Source organism: Xenopus laevis, chromosome 6L (genome assembly GCF_017654675.1).
Source record: "Xenopus laevis strain J_2021 chromosome 6L, Xenopus_laevis_v10.1, whole genome shotgun sequence".
NCBI lineage: Eukaryota > Metazoa > Chordata > Amphibia > Anura > Pipidae > Xenopus > Xenopus laevis.
In genome coordinates, this window is record NC_054381.1 from 161,173,308 (window position 1) to 161,180,693 (window position 7,386).

Below are 7,386 nucleotides of genomic sequence, written 5' to 3' on the forward strand. Positions count from 1 at the left end.
TGAATTTTTCTTTTTTCATGTTTTCAGTGCTTTTTATACACCTCGTATTCCTGCAGTTTAGTTTAACCGTTTCCTTGCCCGGAGGTGTTTGGATGCTTTTATGAATAAGTTTGGGAAGAGAATGTGTCTACACCTCTGTTTGTCATTCAGCAGGGCTCATTTACGAACGCAAAACAGAGTTTGCTTTGGTGCCAATCCCGCCAAGGTCCATACCCACTACTTAGCAACAAGTGCCAATTTGCTTTGATAAACTGCCCACATTTGTACATGTTGTTACAAGGGAACACTGGTTATGGCAGTCATGACCTGCAGGCCATTTTAGGGTTCCCTTGTCTTGTATTCATAAACACAACTGATCTATCTACACTAACGACATGTAGGAAATCTGCTCCACAACAAAACAGCCATTCATTTTGGTGCTTATGTAGAAGTGGAGCCGGCAGCTTATTAGCATGAGCAATCATGTTCTGCCCTCATACATAAGGGCTCATTTATGAACACAAACACAAATGTAAAATACAGTTTTTGGCCACAAATCTCTATGTAATTTCATAATAATTGCGGAGACATACTGGGGCTCATTTATTAACGCAGCGCAGCGCTAAAAAGAGCGCAGTGGCCAGACATTTGCCCAGCGCATGCGAGTATTTAATAATGTAGCGCACGATACCTTAACAGTGCGATTTGTGCGCTAATGTAGACACAAGACAGGTGCGACGTGTGAAACTGCGTATCAGCTGTCGCAGTGCTTATAATAAATTGTGCGCACAGGAAGATACCGCAAAGGTAAGGATTAGTTGTGCTCATGTATGAATGCGCTGCTTTAATTAGTTGCGTCACATATTGCGCATATTGCGTTCACTTAGACGCATCTGCATTTGTTTCTGTGCTAATATTTGTTTGGTTGCAAAGGTGTTTAGCCTACCTGATACCCTTAAAGGAACCTTGGTCAATATAAACATGTTGGGTGGAAGGCGTGGTTAATATGCACTTTACAAGGGTTGTTCATCTTGAATATACTAGCGCAGCTGGGCAGGAATGCGCATTTTGAAGAGCGTTACTATTACGCCACGAAGAGGCAGGCGTAAAAATTGTGGTGCTGTTGCCCGGGTGCAGTTTTGCACATATACAGACGCAAATCTGCGACGGCCGCAGTGCAAGCGCATTGTAGCCACGCCCACAGCCACGCCCCTAACAACCACGGCATCGTTTGCGACATAAATGCCCAATCTTTTGCGCAATGCGCATAAACAAAACCATCGCAAAAGCTCTGTGTTATGCGCAATATCACGCAAATATATTAGCGATCACGCTTGTGATGGCGCAGACAACCTTTTGCGTCCACTTATGCGCTGCGCTGCTTTAATAAATGAGCCCCACTGAGTTACATCCACAGCAGCAACTGTAGAAATCACAACATGAGCATCCAATGTAACTTGTAAAAACCAGGCCCATGCATCAGTGCTTGCACTTGTGTGTAACTAATCTGAGGAACATAAGAGAATATGAATACGCGCAGGTACCGATCTGAATATCGTCAGAGCAATTTTGCATCCAAACTTGTGCCTTGCGCTTTATAAATGAGCCCTATGGACCTTAATATGTGCCCCCAATGAAAAAAAATTAAATATGTAATTTGCTATCCTTTAAAGAAGGAATTCAATATAAAATATAAAGTGAATTGTGAAGATAAGGAAGGTTATGTGAAACAACAGAAATCCAACTGTAGTGGCTGACATTTATGCATTTGTTAGAAGTGAATGTTAGGAATTAGCAATGGCACGGGTAATTTTTTGCACTGGTGTTTATGTGTATAGACTTGATCCACTGCCTTTTGCGTGGGATCTGCCTGATAACACACTTATAGAGTGAATTCTGGCATGAAAATTCGTACTTTTGTGGTTCCGTGCCAAAATCTCCTCTGCGTGTGTGCACGGACAGGCTGATCCCATGCCCAACAGTGCACACACATACAATGTGCAAGAGGAAATATATATATATATATATATAAATATATATATTTTTTTTTTGGTCAAAGTACTCCTTGTTGGAGTAATATGAGGATATTATATAGTAAATAATATACCTCTGTAAGTCAGCAGGCAGACTTAGTGCTTTCATACAGATCATGAAACTCAGAGGTGACTTAATATCTTTGCAAATTCTAGCAGGCGGTAGGTACATTATTCATTATAATGTACAGTTAAATGTATATAGGTTAGTCAATCGCTTTCTCTCTTTGCTGCAGAAACAAATGCAGCATAGGGTATAATTTTCAAGGGCTTTTTTCACAAAAATTATTGCTTATGTTAGGCTTTCAGACAAGCGACAGGCAGTGTGAAAGGGGAGAGTGTTGTAGAAGGGATCACCATAAGTTCAGGCCTGGACGTGTGGAAATGCCATAAAGTCCTGGGCCTGGGGCAGCAGAAATTTAGGAGTGGCATGCTGCCCAGCCGCATCGAAATGTGTTTAGAAGCACTGGGGACATGCAGGAGATTTGCCAGCTCTTTAAATCTCCAAAACATCAATCTCCATGCTCTGGACCCGACGAGATAAGACTTGCGCATGCTGAGCGTGCATATGAAGGGGGAAGCGCGAAGGGGGGCAAAGAGTGGTCCCAGCCAAGGGGCACCCTATTTATAAATCTGGCCCTGCATAAGTTACGAATGGCATGTAGGATACAATGATGCATGTGTGTGCTATTTAGAAAGATACAATTAACAGTTCGGTCCCGTAAAAATTACCAAACTATAGATTATACAGCATATATAGGCATACATCTACACCAGCAAAGAGAATTTCCCATGTACCAAAAGCTGTAGTAAAATTAAATTCCAGTGAATAATCCTCAGCACTAGGGTGCACATAAGGAAACGTGGGTGTGAGTGTCCTACCCAGGGAGGTGGTGTAGTGGTGCAAAGGAACCCCAAAGCCTAGACTGTTGTGTAGCAGCACAACATAGGAAGGTATATGTGACTCCAACACATGGGAAGGAACATCAGCTCAGGTGTTAATTCTAAAGGTTCACCTGCATCTGTGCACCCTGTACATTTAGCAAGTGAATCAGTAAGTGACTATGGGTGAATCTAGATGCCTGCAATACCTTCAGATAACCTACTGATCCAAACAATCAAAGTTGCTGTATAGCAAGTGCTGTATAGCCAGTAAGGGTTGAAATAAGGCTGAGCCAATCAGAGAGATTTGCAGAGATGTCAAACATTGGTTTGTAAGAGAAGCATTAAATTCCCTGTAAAAGAAAAGGAGCGGTCATTCGCGAATTCATGAAACCCCATATTGCTTGATGAATCCAAGAGCGAGGGTTATGTTTACTAAATGAGAAAAATAAAAGCAGTTCCACAATAAATATGTATGAATGTGACAGTGAAGTTTATACATAACAGAGGGTGGGGTCCGTTAACCAGCCATAAGCAAACGTTTGGGGCAAAAAGCATGCTAGAACTGCAACTTATCATTATGATTGTTTGTCATTTAATGGGGGTCATTAGGATTATGAGGCAGTACATGGCACTGTGTGTTTTAGGAATACTGCAACCCCACCCTCATCCCGATTTCAGTCAAACTGACTCTTCTTTCCCATAATGGCAGCGTGGCAAATGCTATTTGCGAAATTGCTCTCCGTGGTGCTGAATCATAATCCTGTGCCATAGCAATAAAGTCCCCACTTGCCTTTTAAAACCAAACAGCATCCTGTATAGTACAGTAAAGGCCTTTATTTATTGCTCAAGCCTTGGTTCTTATCATTTGTGCTGAGCAAGGGAATCTCCCTGCAGGCACCAGAGAAGCCACTCATTCTCAACAAGCGGAAGGGAAATTGGTTTTTGTTCCTTTATTTAGGTACAGACTGGCCCAAAATGACTTCCCGGTCATTGCTTAGGGAAATGAATGTGGAACACGCAACTCTTGGCTCCCAAATCATTATCATTCTAAAAATAAATGTCCCACACATTCCATTCAGATGCAAGGAGCAGTACCATGTGCTAAGAAAAGGAATATGTTCTCACAAAAACGATGACCCCCCCCTCCATCTACCCCCAGGTAACCAGCACCCACTGAGCTCACTGATCCTTGTTTTAAACTGAACCGCCAGTGATGTCACAGAAGAGGGCAGTTGCTTCCTTTTGGATAAGGCTGACCCAAGTGCTTTTGAATGAGTTGGAGCATTTACATACAAATACCTGGCCCCAATCACTGAAGAATCAATCAATTTGAGATGAAACCCGCTATCCGGCACAGATCCAAGTATCAAGGAGAATCGCTTTTTGAAAATGTGGCTTTATTCAGAAACTAACGCGTTTCGTTCCCGTTTGGCACTTCCTCACTCTAAGGAAGTGCCACACAGGCACGAAAAGCATTAGTTTCTGCACATACCCTCTGCCATGTACCTCGCACTGTGTTTTTGAATAAAGCCACATTTTCAAAAAGCGATTCTACTTGATACTTGGATCAGCGCCGGATAGCGGGTTTCATCTCAATACAGGTACACCGGACGGAAGTGGCTGGGTCCCGCGAAAGCTGCGATCCACATGGAGAGACTGCACGGCTAATGGTGAGCTCCGCTATACTCATACATCCTGAATATTTGTTCGTTAATCAATCAATTTGTCTACCTTGCAAACAGGTTCTGGGCAGAAGTGAAAAGAATGCAAGACCCCATCAGCTCAGAATCTTGTCAGAAACCCCATTTTTTCGCCTGTGAACAAATTGTGAGCAGAAGTGAAAAGAACACAGGCCCTAATCATTTCAGAAAACTTTAAGAAACCCCATTTTCTCCCCTGCAAACGAGTTTTGAGCAGAAGTGAAAAGAACCCAGGCTCCAGTCACCTCACAATCCTGTCAGAATCCCCTTTTTTCCCCTGCGAACAAATTTTGAGCAGAAGTGAAAAGAACCCAGGCCTTAAATCATTTTTTAATGAAACCCCATTTTCTCCCCTGCAAATGAGTTCTGAGCAGTAGTGAAAAGAACAGCAATTCCTAGTCACCTCACAATTCTGTGAAAAACTACATTTTCTCCCCTGTGAATAAGTTCTGAGTACAAGTGAAAGAATGCCAGGCCCCAATCAACACAGAATCCTTTCAGAAACCTCATTTCTCCCCTCAAATGAACTCTGAGAAGAAGTAAAAAGAACAGCAGTCCCCAGTCACCTCAATCCTGTGAGAAACCCCATTTTCTCCCCTGTGAATAAGTTCCGAGTAGAAGTGAAAAGAACGCCAGGCCCCAGTCACCTCACAATCCTGTGAGAAACCCCATCTTGTCCACTGCAAACATGTTCTGAGCAGAAGTCAAAATAAAGCCAGGCCCTATTCATTTCAGATACCTTTCAGACACCCCATTTTCTCCTCCCTTTTCTAGAAGTGAAAGGAATACTGGGCCCCAATCACCTCAGAATCCCAATTTTCTCCCCTGAGCACAAGTTCTGAGTAGAAGTGAAAAAAACATTTGGGTCCCAATCACCTCAGAATCCTGTCAGAATCCCCATTTTTTTCCCTGAGCAGAAGTTCTGAGTGGAAGTGCAAGTTACACTGGGCCCCCAATCACCTCAGAATCCTGTCAGAACCCCCATTTTTTCCCCTGAGCACAAGTTCTGATTGGAAGTAAAAGTAAACACTGGGCCCCAATCACCTCAGAATCCTGTGAGAACCCCCATTTTTTAGCACAAGTTCTGGGTAGAAGTAAAAGTAAACACTGGGCCCCAATCACCTCAGAATCCTGTCAGAACCACCATTGTTTGAGCACAAGTTCTGAGTAGAAGTGAAAGTAACACTGGGCCCCCAATCACCTCAGAATCCTGTCAGAACCCCCATTTTGTCCCCTGAGCACAAGTTCTGAGTAGAAGTAAAAGTAACACTGGGCCCCAATCACCTCAGAATCCTGTCAGAACCCCCATTTTGTCCCCTGAGCACAAGTTCTGAGTAGAAGTAAAAGTAACACTGGGCCCCAATCACCTCAGAATCCTGTCAGAACCCCCATTTTGTCCCCTGAGCAGAAGTTCTGAGTAGAAGTAGCACAAGTGCATTTCCACCACATCAGCAAGTTTTACTCCCCTCAGAAACCTTAGTGTTTTTGTTTGGTTTTCTTTCATTTAGCTTTTTTTTCTAATTCCGCTCTTTTTTGTTCTTATTTTCTGTCTCCAGGACTTGACGCTCATTAAAATGTTTTGTGCTTTATTCCTGATTTCTCTTATTGTTCTGTTTTTGTTGTTTTCTCTCCTCACGATGCAGAAGTTCCCGCGGTCACAATTTGGCGCTAGTTTAGTTGCGAGCGGCTGATTATCCGGCTATGAAGGTTCCTAATGTGCAGGAGTTGCACATAAAGCCAATCAATTATGCATCAAATGACTTCTCGTTCTTTACTCGCTCGTTTCTATTCGCCTTTGCACCTTAAAAGGCCGGGCCGCCGGCAATATCTCTGTGCTCGTCTCATAGCGCCGCTTAATTGGTGAGCGGGAAAAACAAGACGCGGCCCCTGCGCGCTGCCACAAACAAGCGGGAGGAGGAGGAGGAGGAGGGGAGTCGGGCCGTGCGCTCCTCACACTATAACTGCGCTCCGTTTGGCGCCTGAAGTGACAGCGCTCAGCGTGTGGCCTCATTGGGCCCAGTACCTACAGCGTTCCCGCCTTAAAGCTCTGCGTGTCTCTGCCATAGAAACAGGACTCCATGCGCGTGTGGAGACTCGTATCTCCCTGTGCCCTAAAATGAACGTTCAGAGTAGAATTCAATTGTTCTGTGAGGAGACGTTATCCGAGTTGATCAGTCATTTCTGCCTCACGCGGGAAATGGTTTTAATGACCGAAAAAGTGTCTCGGGAGTCTCCCGGGCCCCCAGCTCCTCCACACGGGGTAAGAGCGGCTCAGCTCTCGGCGGCTCGTTTTCTGCCGTAACCTGCGGGGAGCGATGTGCGCGCTGAGGCCTCTGTGTGGCCCTGACTCCTGAGTAATGGGGACGTTACACTGGGATACATTTCTGAAGAAAGTTTTTCACTGAATATCTCGGGAAACTTGAAATCCCTGCCAGGCAGTGTCATTCACTCACAAACTGCCTGTAACTCCCTGCCAGGCTTCCTCACTCATTCACTCACAAACTGCCTGTAACTCCCTGCCAGGCTTCCTCACTCACTCACAAACTCTCTGTAACTCCCTGCCAGGCTTCTTCACTCACAAACTGCCTGTAACTCCCTGCCAGACTTCCTCACATTTACAAACTCTCTGTAACTCCCTGCCAGGCTTCCTCACTCATTCACTCACAAACTGCCTGTAACTCCCTGCCAGGCTTCCTCACTCATTCACTCACAAACTCTCTGTAACTCCCTGCCAGGCTTCCTCACTCATTCACTCACAAACTGCCTGTAACTCCCTGCCAGGCTTCCTC